Source organism: Nicotiana tabacum, chromosome 5, assembly GCF_000715075.1.
Source record: "Nicotiana tabacum cultivar K326 chromosome 5, ASM71507v2, whole genome shotgun sequence".
Lineage (NCBI taxonomy): Eukaryota > Viridiplantae > Streptophyta > Magnoliopsida > Solanales > Solanaceae > Nicotiana > Nicotiana tabacum.
Genome location: NC_134084.1, coordinates 143,232,716 through 143,256,844, shown reverse-complemented (window position 1 = coordinate 143,256,844; position 24,129 = coordinate 143,232,716). Strand labels below are relative to the sequence as shown.

Genomic DNA, 24,129 nt, shown 5'->3' with positions numbered 1-24,129 from the left:
TGTCTCAAAAATTATGATTATATTTAATTTTTTTTACCTACTATTAACTCATCCGGGTTTAGTAAAAAATTCGATCCTTTTGATGTCATGTTTAGCTATTGGATTTTAAATCAAATTATATTTCAAAAATATGCTTTTTTCCATTCAATACTTTGGATTAAGATTAACCAAAATATTCATGTAATTAGAAAGCTGAATAAAGAAGAGCGACTTTGTCTCCTCTAATTTTATATGTTTCTGAACAAATAGACAACCTATCTCAAATTATAGCCAATATAATCTCCCTCTTATTAGGAATTTAAGATATAGTAGTTCTTGCACAAATTGTATAAAATTGATGAATCTTATATATACTAGCTTTTAATTAAAAGAAATTAGAGTTAAACATTTGAATGTCTTTGAAGAAAAGCTAATAAGTAGCTTATAGAAATTCTATTCAGAGTATTCATGCAATTGTGGATTCCTAAGTACTAAAAGTTTGTATATCACCAACATTTTTATAAACTATTGTATTTCAAATGTGCAAATATTACCAATGCTGAAAGATCTAATAGAATAAAGTAGCATATCATTATTACGAACATCTCTATTAAATATTCTTGTAAAAGGGAATTAAGATGTTAAAGAGAAGAGATGTACACCTCGAGTCATATAACAATTACAGGTAGACTCATGGATAGGCAAATAAAGCCACATATATTTATGATACAACAAAAGTGATGCTAAATGACTAGATTGCTCTCATGCATTTTGAAAAAGACACTAAACATTTATCAGATGCATAGCAAAAAACATGAGCAAAATTGAATAAAAACAAACCTGCAGGTAGAAGCAATTTGAGGAAGATGAAGATGTCTCTAAGAAGCAACGAAAATCTAAAAGTGTAAACAAAATGGAGGAAACCTAATATGTTGTCTATGTAAAACTCACTTGGGCTCATTTAAAACTTACACGTAGCATTTTGTATAGAAAAACTAAGCCACATGTATAATAAATTTGTAAGAATTGGCGCGAAAGGACTAATATACCCTCGAGCTTTTTAGAAATGACGTAAAACACACATGTCGCCATTCCAGGTTTTCCTTAAGTTTCTTCTTCACTCTGGCCACTAGCTTTTACTTGATATCTATAATTTTTTCATTTGCTCTTTGGTTTTTGGGTTTTTTATCATATATGTGAATTCTTCAGAGTTTCTTGGTGATGCGATTTTGATGATACGTGTTGGTTTTTGCAGTTTCCTTCTTTGTGATTTTGGGCTCTAGTTACATCGTAATATCTAAACTTATTCAAAACATCTTTATGTTGAAACTAATTGGATCATTGATACAATAAGTTGTGAATTATATCTATTTCTCTTTTAATAAGCATAAAGCAATTCTACCATCTATTCTAGATTTGAGACTTATTGGCTCTTCGACAACATATGACAGTTCAAACTATTTTGCTTTAGAAGCTTTTGTTAGGGACCAATAGTCAACACCTCAGGAAATATCTGTTTTCTTCGAAACTAATTGCATTATAGAAATTTCTACACATTAAGATACCAATATGTGTTCATTTTTTAATCATGTCTAATATTTAAATGTTGTAATTGATGCTCATTTATGCTGCTTAAGCATTGACATTCCCATGTTGATTTAAGATAGTGATTTAACAATTTTGTTCTATTTTATACTGCAAAAAACCAACGAAATTCACACTCTGGGAAGAATTTATTGATCATGATGGGAACAAACTACTCGAACTGCTTAAAAAAGAATATCCAATCATTCTTGCTAAAAAAGTTGCAAGACCAAAGTCGTCGTCAGGTAAAACACCTCAAATGCATGCAAGATGGAGTAACAAATTCAATACAGGTAAAGTATATAAGCAATTATATTTTAGTTTTTCATATACCAGAGGACCAAATTAGAACTGAATGTTCAAATGTATGTAGGATTGACTAACAGATTCAGTACAACAATCGAAATCAATCCTCCATACCCACAAGCAAATGCGCTGAGAACATGGTATTGTAATCAATATATTATTGGTCGTATATGTGCTTGAACATATACAAGAACTAATTTTGAAATGTTAACATACTTGAAGGGCCCAACAAAATGAACAAATGCTTATTGCGTACACAATGAAGAGCACAGGTCCAACAGGCTCTCTTTTATTTGTTCCTTTCGAAGAAGAGATAGTACCGATTGCAGAAATCCGACATTGCTCTTCCCAGATATACGTGTAGGTTGTCTGCTACTCCAGATATATGCTTTTCTTCTTTTTCAACATAAACATATTCCTTGGCTAAGCATACACAAGAAAAGGCATAGAGAAACGATCCATCACAAGATCGAAATCAGGTAAATCAGGTAAGAGTTTCTTTCTGAAGTTCACTTCAATTCTTTTTGGTTTTGGCATTTGTTGGCCTGTGAGTTGTCCAGTTTTCTTCTCAAATCTCTTGAACTTTCGGGTAAATTTCTTAGTCTCTAATATCAATTTTGTTATTTTCTATGTGTTGTTTCTCCTTTTTTTGTTCCAATTTGTTTCAACTCAGACAACATCGGGAAATTTCAAAGTTAGGGCTTTCATGGATGAAATTGGGGGAATATTTGGGGTTTTGATAATTGGTAAAAGTCTGATTTTTTCCCCACCGAGAAAGCAAATAGAACCCAGGTAATAATCCCTTTTAGAAGTTAAAATTTGATTTTGATCTAAAACTATTTTGCTCGATCATTGCTAATGTTTCTAATTTCTACTTAGTTTCCTCATCTCTCTGAAAATTAGCTTCTTTTTCTTTTTACATATCTCCCTTTTCTCTTTGATTCTGGAGTTTGTTTTACCTGTAAGTTTTGCTAAGTTTCTTGGTGATGGGATTTCGAAGATATGTGTTGGTTTTTGCAATTTTCCTCTTTGTGTTTTAGGTACGTGTGATTTGGCGGATGATTTTTTCTTCTCTCTTTGTTGCTTTCTTTGTTTTATCCATTTATGTTATTTTTTATTGATGTTGTTGTTAATTTATCTTTATTTCATGTTCTTTGTTTCAGTTTTTACTCTGGGTTGTGGTAGCCGTCTCCTCTGCATCATCCTGTAAGCACTGCACTTCTATTGGTTTTTTTCCTTAACTTCTTAGTAGATTATTTATTTATATATATTATCTGTTTATTAGAGTTATTTTTGGTTTGTAATGTATGTCAATAACACACAACTTATATTACTATATATCTAGATTTAATTTTAATTTAGTATTTTTGAAGCCTTATTTTTCAACGAATAAAATGGACTTCATTGTTCTCGAGTAAGTATAAAAAGGATCAAATGTTTGAAAAATACTACCGGTAAAACGACTAGGCAACATGAATTATATAGAGTGATGCTGATAAAAAGGATGCTCTTATACCGTAGGTCTAATATATGACACTGGAAAAAAAATGATTAATAAAAGAGAAGAAAAAATTTGAACTCGATAGCCCTTTTAAAGGGGGTAAATGCAAATATGGATTACTATCTGTTAAATTCTCCCATAGTGAGGAATCTGCGGTGAATCGAGCAAGTGTACATCCTGGTGTATGATGAAAATACCAACAAAATGCCGCAATCAGTCATATTCGAGTAATTTTATTAATTTCATATATTCACTTGTACATATATATTCTCATAGTTGGTTGGTGTTTATTTGTTTTAGTAGGATATATAAATAGCAATATAAGTCTTCTCGTATGGCTGGAGTGACAGAGGTTGGCTACTAAGTTGGGCATTGTTGCAAGCTGCTCATGTCGATGTTTAGGATGTGCTTTATGTTATGCTTGAAAATACAAACTATCCCTATGTATTTGAGAGGCATGCAGATTCTCAATTTATCTTCTTTATTATTGCAGTTCTAGCGATTCGCTGTGGTTGTTTTCTACCTCTGTTATTCAGTGGCACTTGAACCGAAAGGTAAATTTTCTAATATCTCGTGATTTATTTTTAGGTATTGTAAGTTTTTGCTTGAGTTCTTCTAAAAAATTATAATAAACATATATAAATATTAAATAATATTGAAAATATATTCAGTAATGCAAGTATGCACTTGACATTTCTCCTTCAGGAAATAGATGCGTGAATATGTCGAGTAAAAATCATAAAAATGAAAGTTGTGAAAAAATATATGCTGACAAGAAGGCTAGGTGACGCGAATTATACAAGATGATGCAAGACGATAAAAAGGAGGCTCTCCTAGTGCGAGCACGCGCGCGAGCAAGTAAGGACGAAACAAGTGGTCGGCAACTTCCTGCTTGCTCACTAATTAATAGCTCTGTTATCGCATCATCCTCTATGAGTGCTAATATTTCAAGCGAGCAATATCTTCCTTTTGTGGGATATTCAATATATGAAGCAGGTTAGAGAGCTAGACTATGACTTCTTGATGGTATACACAAGTATAAATACGTATATGCATTTATAACTATCAAAATTATATATTTATACTTGTTATTGTTGCATCCCAGGATTTACATCTAATACAAATCATGAACACTATACTGAAGAGTCAATAACAATTCAACCATCAATTGATTATGTTATGTTAAAAACTGTTCCCAAATGCAAATTTTGCGAAGCCAAAAAATTTGAATACGAACCACCCGCATTCTGTTGTCGCAAAGGCACTATTAAGCTGATTTCACATCAAGTACCACAAGAGTTACGAACTTTGTGTCTAGGAAATACTGAAGAATCAAAGCATTTTCGAACCTACATAAGAACATACAATAATACATTTGCGTTCACATCCCTCGGAGTAAGTTATGACAAAGAGTTGGCGAAAAGGAATGACCTGATACCAAGTAATGAAAAAGGAAAAAATCTACAATTATATTTCTATGATAATGAAAATGAGGTGAGCAATCTTGAGAAGAAATATCTCGTTTCTCTATGCCTTTTCTTGTGTGTGCTTAGCCAAGGAATATGTTTATGTTGAAAAAGAAGAAAAGCATACATCTGGAGTAGCAGACAACCTACACGTATATCTGGGAAGAGCACCAAAGGGCACGTATATAGCTAATAAGAAATGACTGAAATAGCCTCAAGCTTGTTTCTAAGCATACATGTTGAAAAACTTTCTCTTCTAAAGAAGAAGAATATCTCGTTTGTCGTTTTTCTAATGGGGCATGACATGAGATGATAGAAATATTAGTAGGTTATTTGAATACTTTGAAATAATTAGTGAAAATTCTTAAAACAACATTCTTGACGTGTGAAAAATGTGCCACTTGTCATTTACTTATTTTAAACCCTTAAAGAGAGGTAGAAAAGAAAAGCTAAAATATAAAGCAATTATTTTCACATTATGGTAGCTGAGACTCGAGTTCACCGTTTTCATAAAACAGAGTGGCTTTATTTAATATTTAGTATTATCTCCGTTTTAATTTAGATAATATAGTTTGCCTTCACGCAAAGTTTAAGAACAAAAGAAAACTTTTGAAATATTTGTCCTAATAGCTTAAGAGACAAAAGTTTTGTGGGGCTATGATATTTGTGTGACTATAAAAGCTTTTCATTAAAAGTAAAGTGACTAAAATAAAAAGTTTAAAATTAAATTGTTTCTAAATATAGAAATGTGTCATTCTTTTTTAAACGGTCTAATAAAGAAAGTGTGTCTTTTAAATTTAAATAAAGGGAGTTTAGTTTTGGGATGGTTATTGCTAGACACCCTCTACGCAAATTTTATGGTAGTTGAGATCACTTGAGTTCCATGTTTATATGAAATAATAAAGTGGCTATATATGAATGATATACAGTAGATTTGAAATGATTAATGCTAGAGACTACATTTTAACTGCACTTTATATATATATATATGATATAAAGAAGTTTTATGGTTCCTTAATAATCTTCAACCAAGAATATTATTTGAAAACGATGCTTTTAGATTATGCATTTTACAATATATAGACCAAGTACTGTATTGATTCACGTGTAAAACGAAACGATAAGAGATTAAAAACACATGCACGAAATTAAAGATACACTTCATTTTTGGAAGTAAAAGGAGCTCACAAAATCGACATTAGACCTTCACTTAACGGCTATAAATATGCCCCTAATAACTCAAACAAACACAACTTCCCCACTTCAAGTTTCAAGACAAAGCATTGGCAATGGCTGGAATTAAATTTGCTTTCTTTTTGGCTGCTGATCTCCTCTTGGCGATTGTTGGTTAGTGGTTGCATTCCCCTCTTCCTAGCTTTCGATCTCTATGTATATACCATATTTTTTTTCGTCCCAATTTATAATGCATATTCTATTTTAGTCTATCCAAAAGAAAAAGACAATTTTATTTCAAAAGTCTTTATTTGTTTTTCCTAAATCTCCGTGTTAAGTCAAACAAGACCACGTAAAGTAGGATGGCGAGTGTGTGCAGGGGAGGAGCTAGAAGCCTAAATACGGTTCAGTTGAACTTAATAACTTTTGCTCAAGCAGTATATTTGTGTTAAAAAATCATTATGTAGAAATATTAAACCTAGAACGTAGTTATTAGCTAGCACTTGAAGTCGCCACTCTAAAATCTAAAACACATAAAATTGAAATTCTAGCTTCGCCTCTAAGTATGTGCAGGGGCAGAGGCAGAAGCCGAGCAAAGAGTCGACAGAACCCATCAGCTTTTGCTCAAATAATGTATTTTATATTAAGAAATTCATCAAATATGTGTAAATATTAAATTTAGAACCGAAATTCATCAAATATGTATAAGTTATTAGCTAACACTTGTAATTGCCGTTCTAAAATCTAGAACACATCAAATAAAATTGCATTTCTACTTGTGTTTATCTTGCCTTTCATGTACCTACTTTGAGTGAATAGTGACGACTAAGATGTAATTAAGATGTCCAAATATTCGTGGTTATTTCATATCATATATGTATATGCCTACTTACCATGGAGCATTAATCTTAATGAATGAAAAAAGTTATGCAGTTTGTGTATTCTCTCTCTTTTAGTACTATTTCTTTCGCTTCATCATTTTTGAAAAACGCTTCGAAAAATCTTATCGTTAAAATTGAATGGTAACTCAATAGTAGAGTTGTTATCGTGCATCTTAGAGGTGCCATTGTGTAGCAATTGTCATCTTAGAGGTGATAAAGAGGAGTTGCTCTGGTGGTAAGCAACCTCCACTTTCAACCAAGAGGTTGTGAGTTCGAGTCTCCCCAAAAGCAAGGTGGGAAGTTCTTGGAGGGAAGGATGTCGATGGTCTATTTGGAAACAGTCTCTCTACCACAGGGTAGGGGTAAGGTCAGCGTACACACTATCCTCCCCAGACCCCACTAAGTGGGATTATACTGGGTTGTTGTTATTTTTTTCTACAAAACAAAAAGTTAATATTCGAAAAAATTGATTGTTATATACGTCTTCTCGCATTTTTAAAGTAGTCCCTACACAACGCTCAAAAACCTTTCCATCAATATTGAACACCTGAACCTAACCTGGAATGACACATTCCCGTTTGTAAACCTCTGGCTCAATAGGAACAATAACTACTACAACAACCTTTGTAAAGTCCTCACCTTCAACATTGTTGTCATACGTTGCATGGAGTATAAATTTTACATTGACTGGCCAAACCAAGATCGCACCTTCACTCCTATATTGGTAAGGTGGCACCCCCCGGCTGTAACTGATTTAAAACTCAACATAGATGGAGATTTTAAAGGAAAATACAGAAAAAGGTGGTATTGGAGGTATTTTCTAGAATAAAAATATCGACTGGATCCTTGGCTACTACATGCCCGCTTATGGCTACAAGGCTACCTACATGGAGTTGCTCGCCTTAAAGCATGGCCTCTACATTGCACAAGCTAACCACTTCCACGGTTTAGAAATTGAAATGGATGCCACCGAAATATTCCAATTACTTTGCCATGATAACTGCTCCCTATACATTAACCTTGTTAATGAGTGCAGGTCATTATTGAAGGAACTGGGGAATTCCGAGGATCCGGCATAGCTTTAGAGAGGGAAACAATGTTGCACATGTTTTGGCTACAGTAGGATCCAAGCAAGTGTAACGACTCGGTCGATCGTTTTAAGAATTTACACCCCGATCCCCTATTAACTGCTTTCTCCAAGTTTGTTTCTGCTATTTTGAGTTGTTGGGAGGATTCGTTTTGTATTTTGGAGTGTTTTGGGACACTTAGTCCCTCAATGAGTGCTTAAGTTTTAGAATTTGGACCGTAGTCGGAGTAGTATGAAGACGGCCTCAGAATGGAATTCTGTCGGTTCCTTTAGCTTCGTTGGGTAATTTCGGGCTTAGGAGCGTGTTCGGATTGTGCTTTGGAGGTCCATAGCTTAATTAAGGTTGAAATGCCGAAAGTTGAAATTTGGAAGTTTTCCGATTCGATAGTGAAATTTTGATATCGGGGACGGAATCCAATTCCGAGAGTTGGAGTAGCTCCGTAGTGTTGAATGTGACTTGTGTGCAAAATTTGGGGTCAATCGAACTTGGTTTGGTTGGTTTTATCATCGGGTGTAGGATTTTTGAGATTTCTAGTTCATAAGGCTTGGATTGGAGAGTGATTTATGGTTTGGCGTTGTTTGATGTGATTCGAGAGTTGGAATAAGTTCGTATGATGTTTTAGGATTGGTTGGCATGTTTGGTTGATGTGCCGGAGGCCTCGGGTGAGTTTCGGGTGCTTAACGGAAGTTGAATTGGACTTAGCAGAAATCTGAAGTTGACTGAACCTGTCATAACCGCACCTGCGTGTGTAGGACCGTAGGTGCGGTATGAAGATCACAGGTGCGGGCTAAGTCTTGAGTGGAGTTGGTCGTAGATGGAGCCCAAGGACCGCAGAAGCGGACAACATCTGCGAGTTTGTAAGCGCAGGTGTGGAAGTTGGGTTTTAATGAAATGTCATAGGTGTGGTCCATTTGCCGCAGAAGCGGATTCACTGGTCAGAAAAAGAGAAGAACGAGGGTTTGAATTCAAAACTTGGGAAAATCGATTTGGAGCTCGGTTGAGGGTGATTTCTCGAGGGTTTTTGAAGGAGAAATATTGGGTAACGTTTTCTATCTTAATTTTGATCGTAGAACTATAATTTATTGTTGTTTTCCTCTTCTAATTAAGGAAATTGGGGGTAAAAGTTTGGAAAATGGGAGAAGGTTTCCCGAATTGAAAATTTGAGTTTTGAATGAGATTTTGACGTAGGATTTTTGTAATTTTTGTTCGAGTGTGTTCATGAGTAATTGGGGGTTCTGAATTTGTAAATTTTATCCAATTCCGAGACGTGGTCCCGGGGGACTTTTTGGGCGATTTTCTTAATTTCGCGTGTTAGCTTTGAGTTAATTAGTTAAATTAGTTTCTTGAAGTTATATTTACATTATACTATTAATTTGAATAGATTTGGGCCATTTGGAGTCAGATACTCGTGGCAAGAACGTGATTTCGAGTTGATTGAGCTGGTTCGAGGTAAGTGGCTTGCCTAACCTTGTGTGGGGAAACTCCCCTTAGGATTTGAAAATGTGTTATGTGAGTAACGTGTACGTGAGATGACGAGTGTGTACCCATGTTAATTGTTGAAATTTCGTTTTTATGAAGTTAATACCTATGTTTTCTTGTAATTGAGTAATATTTGTACTTGAAGCCTCTTGCTTAGTTTAGAAAAACCATGCTTATTTGATTTAACTGTCTTACCTGCTTTAATTGCCTGCTTGTAACCGTGCAGCATGTTAGAGTACAATTTCCTGCTTGAATTGAAGAGAGATCCCCCTGCATGTTTACTTTGGGACTACGGATCGGTATTCCGGTATATCCCCCTGCATATTTATATTTGGGACTCCGGGACAGCACCCGATAGATCCCATGTACTGGATATTTACTTTGGGACTACAAATTTGTTTTCTAGGAGTTTCCCCTGCATATTTATGATTCGGACTACGGGACGATATCCCAGGAGATTCTCTGGACATTTACGTTAGGGACTATGGGACAATATCCCAGGAGATCCCATGTTGCTATTTCTTTGTACTGAGTTAGATTCTTTCTATGATTTTATTTGTTATAGACTGTTAGCATTTTCAACTATGTTGTCATATTCTATATTGTTTTACCTTGTTTTTTGTCTATAATCAATAGGGCCCTGACCTTCCTCATCACTACTCGACCGAGGTTAGTCTTGGCACTTACTAAGTACCGCTGTAGTGTACTCATGCCCTTTCCTGCACATGTTTTTCGTGTGCAGATCCAAGTTCTTCGGCTCAGTCATACTTCCAGTGAGGCGTGGCGATCTTCAGAGACTTCGAGGCATATCTGCCGTGTCCGTAGACCGAGGAGTCCCTCTCTATTCTCACTTCTAGCTTTAGCTCTGCTGTATTTAATTTTGTTTAGATATTCTGAAGTTAGAACACTTGTATTTATTCCACAACTTGTGATTTCATGAGGTTCCGAGTTTTGGGAGTTGATTCAGTTTGAGAGTTTATATTTGTATATACCGAGTGGCATCTTAAACGTTTTATTTATGTTTATTCCGCAGTTTTTGTCTAGTTTTTATCTTTCATTTCTTTTTCTGCAAATCGTTAGGCCTACCTAGTCGTAGAGACTATGTGCTGTCACGACTGTTCATAGAGGGCGAACTTGAGTCGTGACAAGTTGGTATCAGAGATCTATGTTAATAGGAGTCATAAATCACAAGCTGGTTTATTAGAGTCTCATGTATCGGTACGGAGACGTCTGTACTTATCTACAAAAGGTTATGTAACTATTAGGAAAATTCCACTTCATTTGATTTCCTTGTCGTGCGGGATTTTGGTATCACAATTCTAAAATTCTATCTTCTATTCTCTCACAGATGGTGAGGACACGTGCTACCGGAGATGACCAGGCACTCGCATCCTCTGCTAGAGCCGTCAAAGGTCGGGGCCGGGATAGAGGCCGAGGACGCGCCTGTGGTGCAGCCAGAGCACCCGCGCGAGCTCCATAGAGAAGCCACCAGCAGCTCCAGCCGGAGTCCAGGCACTTGATACGTCTACTGCTACTACTATTCCAGCTTTTTAGGAGACTCTTGCACAGTTCGTGAGCATGTAAACCACTCTAGCTCAAGAAAGGTTGATTCCCTTTGTTGCAGCCACATCCCAGGTCGGGGTAGGAGCACAAACTCCCGCCGCCCGCAATTCTGAGTAGTGGGTCCAGGTTGATCAGATCCCAGGGGTTATACCGGTACCACCTGTGGCCCCAGGGCGGCGACTTTAGAGGATGAACAGCGGAGGGTTGAGAGGTTCAAAAAGTATAAGCCTCCTGTATTCAGTGGTTTAGCATCAGATGATGCCTTGGGATTTCTGGAGTAGTGTTACCGTATCCTCCGCACTATAGGTATAGCAGGATCGAGTGGGGTTTCTTTCACAGCCTTCCAGCTTCGAGGAGCAGCCTACCAGTGGTGGCGCACTTTTGAGTTGGACAGTTTCGCTGAGGAAGCATCCCTTATTTGGACTCCGTTTTCAGATATGTTCCTGAGAGAGTTTGTCCCTCAAAGCCGTAGGGATGCATGGCGCACAGAGTTTGAGCATTTGCGCTAGGGCACTATGACTGTTTCGCAGTATGCTATCTGTTTCACTGACTTGGCCAGGCATGCACCAGCCTTGGTTGCTACAGTTTGTGAGAGAGCCTTCCGGTTTATTGAGGGTCTCATTCCCAGCATCAGGTCTAGCATGGCTCGTGAGTTGGAGATGAATATTTCTTATCAGCAGGTGGTGAGTATTGCTAGGAGCGTAAAGGGTATGCATGCTCGGGATAGAGAGGAGAGGGAGGCCAAGAGGTCTCGAGAGTCGGTCCATTATCCTAGTGCTCGTGCTCCAACTGCAGTTCGTCATGGTAGGGGTTATATGAATTGCCCCATTCATTCAGCTCTTCCAGCAGCCAGTGGTATTCCAGCTCCTCCTAGACCTCAGGAGCCTTATTGTACACCTCTAGAGTCTAGTGCGCCTCCTGCACGGGGTGCTTTCAATGGTCAGTCCAGCAGACCTAGCCCAAGCTAGTCCCAGCCACCACGTTCTCCTAAAGCTTGTTTTGAGTGTGGTGACACACGCCATATAGTGAGGGATTGCCCCAGACTTAGGAGGGGTATACCTCCACAGACGTCTCAGCCGCAGCGTTCCCCGCAGAGTTCCCAGGCTATGATTACAGCACCAGTTGCTACCCCACCTGCTTAGCTAGATAGAGGTAGAGGTCGAGGAGGTAGAGGTCACCCTAGAGGGGGAGGTCAGGCCAGATATTATGACCTTCCTGCCAGCACTGAGGCTTTCACCTCCGATTTTGTCATCACATGTATTGTCCTGGTTTGTCATAGAGATGCATCGGTTCTATTCGATCCAGGCTCCACTTATTCTTATGTGTCTTCTTATTTTGCCTTGCATTTAGGCGTATCTCAGGATTCTTTGAGTTCCCCTATTTATGTTTCTACTCATGTGGGGGATTCTCTTATTGTGTACCGCGTTTATCGATCGTGTTTGGTTGCTCTTAGCGGGTTTGAGACCAGAGCTGATTTATTATTACTCAGCATGGTAGATTTTGATGTTATCTTGGGCATGGACTAGTTGTCGCCCCATTATGCTATTCTTTATTGTCACACCAAAACCGTGACGCTGGCTATGCCAGGTGTACTGCGAGTAGAGTGGATGGGTACTTTAGATCACACTTCCAGTAGAGTTATTTCCTTCCTTAAAGCTCAGCGAATGGTTAAGAAGGGGTGTGACACGTATCTGGACTATGTGAGAGATGTTAGTATTGATACCTCTACAATTGATTCAGTCCTAGTAGTACGGGACTTCCTTGATGTGTTTCCAGCTGAACTTCTGGGCATACCGCCCGATAGAGATATTTATTTTGGCATTAATTTGTTGCCGGGCACTCAGCTCATTTCTATTCCTCTATATCGTGTGGCCCCTCTTAAGTTGAAAGAGCTGAAGGATCAGTTATAGGAATTGCTTGATAAGGGTTTTATTCTGCCTAGTGTATCACCTTGGGGTGATCCTGTCTTGTTTGTGAAGAAAAAGGATGGTTCTATGCGTATGTGCATTGATTATCGCCAGTTGAACAAAGTTACAGTGAAGAACTGGTATCCTTCGCCTCGTATTGATGATCTGTTTGACCAATTACAGGGTGCGCGAGTATTTTCTAAGATCGACTTGCATTCAAGTTACCATTAGTTGAAGATTCGGGAGCCAGATATCCCGAAGACTGCCTTCCGAACTCGGTATGGTCATTACGAGTTCCCTGTTATTTCATTTGGGCTGACCAATGCCCTAATATCCTTCATGCATTTGATGTATAGTGTGTTCCGGTCATATCTTGACTCATTCGTCATTGTCTTTATTGATGATATCCTGGTATACTCCCGGAGTCAGGAGCATCATGAGCAGCACCTAAGGACAGTGCTTCAGACTTTGAGGGAAAAGAACTTATATGCAAAGTTCTCGAAATATGAGTTTTGGTTGGATTACATGGCATTATTGGGTCACGTGGTATCGAGTGAGGGTATACAGGTGGATCCGAAGAAAGTGGAAGTAGTGCAGAGTTGGCCCAGACCATCCTCAGCTACAGAGATCCGCAGTTTTCTTGGCTTGGCTTGTTATTAGCGTCATTTTGTGGAGGGGTTTTCATCGATTGCAGCCCCTATGACCAAGCTGACCTAGAAGGGTGCTCTGTTCCAGTGGACGGAAGAGTGTGAGGCGAGCTTTCAGAAGCTCAAGACAGCTTTGACTACAGCCCCAATTTTGATATTGCCTACAGGTTCGGGGTCTTATACTGTCTATTGTGATGCCTCAAGGATTGGCCTTGGAGCAGTATTAATGCAGGATAGTAGGGTGATTGCCTACACGTCCAAACACTTGAAGGTACATGAGAAGAATTATCATGTCCATGATCTCAAGTTAGTTGCTATTGTTCACGCCTTGAAGAGCTGGCGTCATTATTTGTACGGTGTTCCTTATGAGATCTATACTGATCACCGGAGTTTGCAGCATCTGTTCAAGTAGAAAGATCTTAATTTGTGCCAGAGGAGGTGGTTAGAGTTGCTGAAGGACTATGATATCACTATCTTATATCACCCGGGCAAGGCTAATGTGGTGGCCGATGCTTTGAGTTGTCGGGAGGAGAGTTTGGGGAGTTTGGCTTATTTACTAGCAGCAGAGAGGCCTTTGGCGATGGATGTTCAGGACTTAGCCAGCCAGTTTGTGAGATTGGATCTTTTGGAGCCTAGTTGGGTTCTATCCTACGTGATTTCTCGATCTTCCTTATTTGATCGTATCAGAGAGCGTCAGTATGATGACCCTCATTTGCTTGTCCTCAAAGACAAGGTTCTGCATGGCGATGCTAGAGATGTGATTATTGGTAATGACAGGGTATTGAGGATGCAGGGTCGGATATGTGTACCCAATGTTGATGGGCTTGGGGAGTTGATTTTAGAGGAGGTCCATAGTTTGCAGTATTCCATCCACCTAGGTGCCGCGAAGATGTACCAGGATTTGAGACAACACTATTGGTGGAGGCGGATGAAGAAAGATATAGTTGGGTTTGTAGCTCGATGCCTCAATTGTTAGCAGGTGAAGTATGAGCACCAGAGACCATGTGGGTTGCTTCAACAGATAGAGATTCCGAAGTGGAAGTGGGAGCGGATCACCATGGACTTCGTAGTTGGACTCCCACGGACTTTGAAGAAGTTCGATGCCATTTGGGTGATTGTGGATCGGCTGACCAAGTCCGCGCACTTTATTCCTATGTGTATTACCTATTCTTCAGAGCGGTTGGCGGATATTTACATCTGGGAGATTGTTCGTCTGCATGGTATTCTAGTTTCCATCATTTCAAATAGAGGTACTCAGTTCACATCACGGTTCTGGAGGGTCGTACAGCATGAGTTGGGTACTCAGGTGAGGTTGAGTACAACATTTCACCCCCAGACGGACGAACAGTCCGAGTGCACTATTCAGATTCTTGAGGATATGCTCTGTACGTATGTGATGGAGTTTGGAGGTTCTTGGGATCCGTTCTTGCCATTGGCGGAGTTTGCCTACAACAACGATTATCAGTCCAGCATTTAGATGGCACCGTATGAGGCTTTGTATGGTTGGCGGTGTAGATCCCTGGTGGGTTTATTTAAGCCGGTGAGGCTAGATTATTGGGAACAGACTTGGTTTAGGAAGCCTTGCAGAAGGTTTAGGTGATTCAGGATAGACTTTGCACAGCCCAGTCCAGACAGAAGAGTTATGTAGACCGGAAGATTCGTGATGTTTCCTATATGGTTGGAGAGCGGGTCTTGCTTCGGGTTTAGCCTATGAAGGGTGTTATGAGATTTGGGAAGAAGGAGAAATTGAGTCCGAGGTTTATTAGTGCTTTTGAGATATTGCGACGCGTTGGGGAGGTTGCTTATAAGTTTGCCTCACCTCCCAGCTTGGCAGGAGTCCTTCCGGGATTTCATGTTTCGATACTCCGGAAGTATCATGGTGACCCATCGCACGTATTGGATTTTAATTCAGTCTAGTTGGAGAAGGATCTATACTATGTTGAGGAGCCAATGGCAATATTGGATAGGCAGGTGTTTACCTTGAAAATGGTAATAATAATTACATTTGTTGATGGGACTCTAAAAATACGTGATCTATTTTTATACTAGTTGTTAAGCAGTTGATGCTAGGTATGCGAAGTTTAAAGACGAAATGCGAACAAAAGTAGAGTTATAACCGAACCGAGGGGTTGGCTATTCGGGCCTCGGACTGGCCGATGAGAGGCCTCGAGGTCGATGCCTAGGCTCGGGCTCGAGTTATCGGGGATAATCAGGAAAGGGCTAACAGTTAGGATATGATTAAGGGAGGCTCTTTATGGCCAATGACAAGCAATAAAAGAAGAACAAGTATGAAGGCCATAAATATGAGCAATAATATCGAAGGAATATGTTAGAGAGAAAAGAGAGAGAGAGTTGTTATTCATCTTGTGTAGGATAGTTGGAGCAACAACAACCCTTTACAAAATGGCAAGGATCCCCTTTACAAAATGGCAAGGACCCCCACTTTTTCACTACTTCAGGTATGTCTCTGTGCTCGTTCGAGGACGAATGAATGTTTTAAGAGGGGGAGGATGTAACGATCTGGCCGTTCGTTTTAAGAATTTACATCCTGATCCCCTATTAATTGCTTTTCCCAAGTTTTTATGCTATTTTGAGTTGTTGGGAGAATTCGTTTTCTGTTTTGGGACACTTAGTCACTCAATGAGAGCTTAAGCTTTAGAATTTGGAATGTAGTTGGAGTAGTATGAAGATGGCCTCGAAATGGAATTATGTTAGTTCTGTTAGCTCCGTTGGGTGATTTCGAGCTAAGGGGCGTATTCGGATTGTGTTTTGGAGGTCCGTAGCTTATTTAGGCTTGAAATTCCAAAATTGAAATCTGAAAGTTTTCCGGTTCGATAGTGAAATTTTGATATCGGGGTCGGAATCCAATTCCGAGAGTTGGAGTAGCTTCGTAGTGTTGAATGTTACTTGTGGGCAAAATTTGGGGTCAATCGGACTTGGTTTGGTTGGTTTTATCATCGAGTGTACGATTCTTGAGATTTCTAGTTCATAAAGCTTGGATTGGAGAGTGATTTGTGGTTTTAGGTTTGATTGATGTGATTCGAGGATTGGAACAATTTCTTATGATATTTTAGGATTGGTTAGCATGTTTGGTTGAGGTCCCGGGGGCCTTGGGTGAGTTTCGGGTGCTTAATGGAAGTTGAATTGTACTTAGGAGAAATGTGAAGTTGGATGAACCTGTCGTAACCGCACCTGCGTGTGTAGGACCGCAAGTGCAGCACCGCAGAAGCGGTATGAGGATCGCAGGTGCGGACTAAGTCTTGAGAGGAGTTGGTAAGCGGTATGAGGACCGCATCTGCGAGTTTGTAAACACAGGTGCGGAAGTTGGGCTTTAATGAAAAGTCGCAGGTGCGGTCCCATGGTCACAGAAGCGGATTCGCTGGTCAGAAAAAGGGAAGAACGAGGGTTTGAACTCAAAACTAGGAAAAATGAGTTGGAGCTTAGTTGAGGGCGATTTCTCGAGGGTTTTTTTAAAGAGAAATATTGGGTAACGTTTTCTATCTTGATTTTGATCCTAAAACTATAATCTATTATTGTTTTCCTCTTCTAATTAAGGAAATTGAGGGTAAAAGTTTGGAAAATGGGAGAAGGTTTCCCCAATTGAAAATTCGAGTTTTGAATGAGATTTTGACGTCGGATTTTGGTAATTTTGTTCTAGTGTGTTCGTGAGTGATTGGGTTCTGAATTTTTAAATTTTATCCAATTCTGAGACGTGGGCCTAGGGGACTTTTTGGGCGATTTTCTTAATTTCGTGTGTTAGCTTCGAATTAATTATTTAAATTAGTTACTTGAAGTTATATTTACATTATGCAATTAATTTGAAAAGATTTGGGCCATTTGAAGTCGGATACTCATGGCAAGAACGTGATTTCGAGTTGATTGAGTTGGTTCGAGGTAAGTGACTTGTCTAACCTTGCATGGGGAAACTCCCCTTAGGATTTGGAATTGTGTTATGTGAGTACCGTGTACATGAGATGATGAGTGCGTACACGTGTTAATTGTTGAAATCCCCTTTTTATTAAGTTAATACCTATGTTTTCTTGTAATTGAGTAATATTTATACTTGAAACCTCTTGCTTAGTTTAGGAAAAGCATGCTTATGTGATTTAACTATCTTACCTGCTTTAATTGCCTACTTGTACTCCATGCAGCATGTTACAGTATAATTTCCTGCTTGAATTCTAGAATATAACTGTAAATTCTTCTAAAATTATTGTGTGATTTACTTTGGGACTACAGGATGATATCTCGGGAGATTCCCGTGCATGTTTACTTTGGGAGTACAGATCGGTATTCCGGTAGATCTCCATGTACATTTATATTTGGGACTACGGGAAAGCAACCGGTAGATCCCCTGTACTTGATATTTACTTTGGGACTACAGATTGGTAATCTGGGAGCTTCCCCTGCATATTTATGATTCGGACTACGGGACAATATCTCGAGAGATCCTCTGGACATTTACGTTTGGGACTACTGGACGATATCCCGGGAGATCTCCTGTTGCTATTTCTGTGTACTGAGTTAGATTCTTTCTGTGATTTTATTCGTTATAGACTGTTAGCATTTTTAACTATGTTGTCATATTCTATACTATTTTACCTTGTTTTTCATCTATAATTAGTAGGGCCCTGACCTTCCTCGTCACCTTGTAGTTATTCCACAGCTTGTGATTTCATGAGGTTCCAGGTTTTGGGAGTTGATTCAATTTGAGAGTTTATATTTGTATATGCCGAGTGATATCGTAAACATTTTATTTAAGTTTTTTTTGTAGTTTTTGGCTAGTTTTGATCTTTCGTTTCTTTTTTCGCAAATCGTTAGGCTTACCTAGTCGTAGAGACTAGGTGCCATCACGATAGTTCACGGAGGGCGAACTTGGGTCGTGACAGCAAGCTACCACCAACACTCTTGCAACACAAAGATCTCCCCCTAGGGATGTTTTGAAAGTTGTCCAGGAAGACAAAATCGGAGCACCCCATACTAGATTAGTAACTACAAATGTATTAAATAGTTTGGTTAAATTTGGAAATCTTAGTAGTATTGGTAACTCTATCTCTAACCCTACTGTCTTGGATGTTTTTGATAGTCCCAATGGACATCATCCTTATATACTGCTACTAATTAAGTTTTAATAAATTTTGTCTTTCTACCAACAAAAAGTAGTTTTGCATGCGGTTATATGCAAATATAAAAGAACGATCTTTTCCCATATCCAAGTACAATGGGATAGTACTTAATTATTTTGCTCGTATCTATAGCTAATTTTTATGATACATTATGTCACGACTGGAGCCGTGTGCCACCGCTTGAGCTACTGTTAGTAGTCTGTATTTGAAAATTAAATTCTAGAAAAATAAATAAGAAAAATAAAAATGTGGAAGAAGCAGAAATTAATCCGAGCTTATTAAATTTATAATATTTTCTTAAGGAGCTTAATCACCTCCTAGTACCCGAGTTTTAGAATTATTTCCTCCTAAGATAGGATGAATAACCACACTGGTGAACGGTGCTTCAAATATTAGTGTATAATGAACACAAATGGTGGCAATAATCGCGCTTACTGTGTTTTTGTAAGAAAACAATGCAATTTAGAAAAAAGAGATTTTAGAATTTTCGTAAGTACACTTGAGGGAATGACCTAGTATTTATCGACAGCAGGTTGAGTTCAAACGAAGAGGTGCAACTCTTCTGAATGGCCTTTCGCGTAAAACATCTATAACATAAATGACTATTTATGCAAAATAAAATGGAAAATTAAATTCAGAGGGAAACTTAAATTACCGTTACAGAAACTGTTAATTTGGATTAAAAATATTAATATGATTTTAATATTAATATTAATATTAAACAAATAAATATGTCCGAAGCTGAAGTCCTAAAGCCAAGCGATGACGACGGCGCAAGGCGTGACTTTTTCTTATCTCTTTAAGAGCTAGAAGAAGTGCAATTATATATATGCCCAACAAATGAGTTTTCCTCTTCCAATATGAAAAATTTTCCTTTGTAAAAATGAGGAAAATTTACAATTTTATTTTTTCCTCCATTTTCTATTCACCTTAATTTTTAATTAAAAATCCAACAGCTACTACCTATTGAGCGGACTGTAATAACAATAAGAAAAAAATCAACTGTAATCTCACATGTGGAGTCTAACGAGCTCTAACTTATTATCATTTTGTGAAATAAATAGTAGTTTAAATACTAAGATAATACATAAGATATAAAGTTATATAAATGGATAAAATCCCATAATACGCTGATAATACAGGGTATGGACTAACCATCTCGGCCAAAATATACATGTAACGACCCGACCGGTCGTTTTGAGCATTTGAACTTTGCTCGGTAGTTTACAGGCATGAGTAGCTCCGTATGATGTATTATGACTTATGTGAATCGTCGATTTTAGTTTTCAGGTTATTCAGAATTGATTTAGATGAATGAATTTCATTGATGAAGCTTTGAGTTGAAAGAGTTGACCAATTTTGACTTTTTGTGAATTTTACCTTGGAACAGAATTTTGATGGTTCCATTAGGTCTGGATGGTGATTTTGGACTTGAGCATATGCCCGGATTTGCATTTGGATTTTTGTAGAAGGTTTTGGCACAAATTGGCGCAAATTTGAAATTTGAAGGTTTGGAAAGTTCAAAAGTTTGACCGAGAGTGGACTTGTGGATATTGGGTTCGGATTGTAGTTTCGGGAGTCGGAATAGCTTCATTATATTATTTGGGACTTGTGTGCAAAATTTGAGTTCATTTCGGGTTGGTTTGCTATGTTTCGGCACAAGTTATGGTAGTTAAAAGTTCAAAGTTCATTAAGTTCGATTCGAGGTGTGATTCATCGATTCAATGTTGTTAGGTGTGATTTTAGGCCTTGAGTAAGTCCGTGTTATTCTATTGGACTTGTTGGTATATTCGGACGAGGTCCCGAGGGGCTCGGGTGAGTTTTGGACGAGGTTTGGAGTATTTTGGAAAGTTTGGCTAAAGCTGGTTTGGGCAGAGGTTCTGGTGTAAGAGCACCTACGGAGCCATGAGCGCAGGTGCGGAGCCGCAAAAGTGGCAATGTCATTGCAGATGCAAAGGAAGGCTTGGCTGGGGATCATCGCAAATGCAAAGGAAGAGGCGCAAATGTGTGTGCGCAGAAGCGGAAGTTGTGATCGCAGAAGCGAGTTTGTGCGCAGAAGCGCATTTTGTCTCGCACCTGCACTTGCACAGAAGCGGTGCCTGTTGCACAGGTGCGGAAGGGAAGACCTCCAGTGTTTTCCGTAGGAGCGGGAATTTTGTCGCAAAAGCAACACTGCTGAAGCGGCCATTTCTTCGCAAAAGCGAAAATCACTGGGCAGAAGCTATATAAACATTGAGGGTTTTGGTTCTTTCTTCATATTTTGAGATGTGGGACTCGAATTGATGCGATTTTTGGAGCAAATTGTGTCACGAGGATTGGAGTAAGTATTCTACACTTGGTTTTAGTCTTATTCAATGAAACTATCTTCATTTTTGACAATTGGTTGATGAATTTTAAAGAGAAATTAGGGGGTTTTGCCTAAAGTTTCATAAAACGAATTTTTGAGTTTTGAACACCGATTTAGAGTCGGAGTTCAATGAAACTAGAATGGTTGGACTCATAATTGAGTGGGTTGTCGGATTTTGTGTATTTTATCGGGTTCCGAGATGCGGACCCAAGTGTAACTTTTGGCCGGTTTTGGGTTTTTATTAAGGATTCAATCTTTATCATTTGGAATTGTTTCCCGGGCTTTATTCGATGTATTTGAGTTTCTTTTGTGTAGTTCTGATCCGTTCACGCGAGATGATATTTTTGAGCATCGCTTGGCTTGCTCAGTGTTGGAATTGGATTTTTCGAGGTAAGTAACACTTCTAAACTTGGTGATGATGGTATGAAACTCCGAATTACGTGTTATATGATGGTATTGAGGTGACGCACATGCTATGTGACAGGCATGTGAGCGTGCATCATGTAAATTGTAACCCCGTTATTTCTGTGGTATTGTGGAGTTACCTAATATTACTTGTAACCATGAAATTTCTATGTACTTGATCTATTGAGCTGTGATCCATGTTAGAAACTATGCCTAGGCTACATGTTTAACCTATTGGGACCCACTGAGGTCATTTCTACTGTTGAGTTATCTACTTTCATTGCATTACATACTCAGGCATACGCATTCATATAAATATCATATCTCAGTCTCCGTTGTTACTTATTGATACATTGTATCATCATTTTCGGGCTAGTTCCATGACATTGTGAGCCCATGAGAGAGAGAGAGAGAGAGAGAGAGAGTCTGGAGAGATTGATGACTGAGTGAGGCTGAGGGCCTGATTATGAGTGATATTATGGGATCAGACGGCACGCCTCAGCATTTTATATTAATTATATTATGGGATTGCACTGCATGTCGTAGCAGGTAATATTGATTTGTGCCATGATTGGATTGATATAGCGCTTGGGCTGAAGGATCCCCTCTGGAGTTTGCACACACCTCCAGTGAGCGTTGTTGATTATATTGAGGGATGGATCTTCCCTGTACATGGATCTTGTCCGAAGCATTTATATACCTGGGGGATGGATCTTCCCCAAGGCTGGATTAGGCCCTCTCAGTACTGGGTGACTGTTGGTCAGTTGATGTATATATTTTGGGATAGATCTTCCCGGGCCGGATTGGCAATATACAGCACTGAGTAATTTGCCATGATGAGTGGAAAGTGTGAGACAATGAGATTGAATCTCTGAAAGTGTAAGTACATGAGTTTATCTCTGAGATAAATTGCATTGACATGCACACATAACATACAAGTATAGAGATGTATTTTTCTCATGTTGTATGGTATCACGTCATTCATGACGTATTGGCATATGGGCATAGTGATGCATTTTACACTGGCTATCTGGAAAGAATATGAAATATCTTATCTTTGTTGAAAGGATTTTTGGGAAAATTTTTGTTTTCAAACTTACTCATATTTATGGCAACTTCGGTAAATGACTTAGGTTTTCCCTTATATACTTGAAAGGCAGAACTATTTTTTTAGAAACCATGATTAAGCTGAGCATTTTATCTCTACTTTACTTCTTTTATTACTTGCTTTATGTAGTTATGGACTGTTGTTGGCTATTTGTCTTTGACTTGACCCTTGCTCCAGCTCATCACTACTTTCAACCTAAGGTTAGTTTTGTTAATTATTGAGTGCATGGGGTCGGTTGTACTCATACTATACTTCTGCACCTTGTGTGCAGATGTTGGATGCTGACGCTGCTGTGTTTGATGGGAGCTGGATTTGAAGATGTACCTGTGTTTCGCTTGTAGTTGCCTCTTGTTCATGGTAGCCTTAGATTCATAAAATTTTGTTTATATACTTTTCAAACAGATGATGTATTTACTTCATACTAGCCTTGTAAACTCTATTCTTAGAAGCTCATGATTTGTACTACCGGTTCTTGGGGAATGTATCAGATTCAGATATTTCTTTACTTAATTTCTTTACTAATTGTTATTGGAATTGGTTAATTGTTAGTTGGCTTACCTAGCGGGTTAGGTTAGGTTCCATCACGACTAGTTGGATTTTGGGACGTGACAGCTTGGTATCAGAGCCCTAGGTTCATAAGTTCTACAAGTCATGAGCAAGTGTCTAGTAGAGTCTTGCGGATCGGTTTAAGGACGTTCATAACTATCTTTGAGAGGATGCAGGATATTTAGGAAACACTTTCCATTTTTCTTTCTTTATCATGTGGCATTGATTCAGCTTGAAATGTAACTATTTGAATTTCTTCCACGTATTCGTATGCGCATGTGAGTGCTCAGTATCAGCTGTGCATCGATGGCTTGCGATTTAGTGGATGAAGTGAGAGATGTAATTTATGTGTGCTTATGATGGGCTAGTCTGGAGGACTTGAGGCCAGGTTTTGACTGTAACTTGAGCACGGGGATTTCGGTTGTGTGAGCACGTGCTTTTGGACTTATAAGTCCGGTAGTGTCCCTATTAGTGGAATTTGTGGCTCGATGAATGGTTGGATGGCTATATAATGAGTATGTTGTGACTGTGGGAAGTGTTTAGATTGATTGAATGTGACAAAAAGAGTTTGATTGAGATGTGAAAAGGACTATTGGGTGCTTGAGTTCTATCTTATTGCAACGTATAGTCTCGAGTTAAAATTGTATTGGAGGATCTATCATGTTGGTTAATTGTGGAACGAATTAGATTCTCATGCCTTGTTGGTGAGTTCAGAATCAGGGAGATTAAGTGATTGCATAGTAGTTGTGACTGTGGAAGGGTATAGAGAGATGTCTGTTTGAGGCAAAGCAGTTGGGTTATCTCCTGCGGGGGTGTCTTGAGGTTTGTATGATCCCAATGTTGTTTTGTAGAGAGTTCTCTTTTACCAGTGAATTATATGTGTTGCAATTTGAGTTTGGGTCGCTTATGAGAGTTGGCTTGACTGTTACAAGGGTGAATGCGAGATTTGCAGATGATTTTAGATATTAGATGGTGTGTGTTACATGAGCTTATGAAGGATTTAGTTGAATCTCACTATGGTAT

The 24,129-nt window shown here is 38.6% G+C and overlaps 1 non-coding gene across 3 annotated transcripts; it reads left to right on the top strand.

Moving 5' to 3' along the window:
• Positions 1–1,327: 1,327 nt before the first annotated feature.
• Positions 1,328–10,483, top strand: LOC107825943 (uncharacterized). Of its 3 annotated transcripts, none has more exons than XR_012709879.1 (6): positions 1,328–1,856; positions 1,937–2,009; positions 2,092–2,348; positions 3,033–3,075; positions 3,864–3,924; positions 9,360–10,483. It is a non-coding gene; the product is annotated as an uncharacterized LOC107825943 (transcript). The 3 variants fall into 3 exon arrangements; XR_012709878.1 differs by lacking the exon at positions 9,360–10,483 and adding an exon at positions 4,076–4,433 and having other exon boundaries at positions 1,329–1,856; positions 2,092–2,357; XR_012709877.1 differs by lacking the exon at positions 9,360–10,483 and adding an exon at positions 4,076–4,433 and having other exon boundaries at positions 1,332–1,856.
• The last annotated feature ends 13,646 nt before the right edge of the window (positions 10,484–24,129 follow it).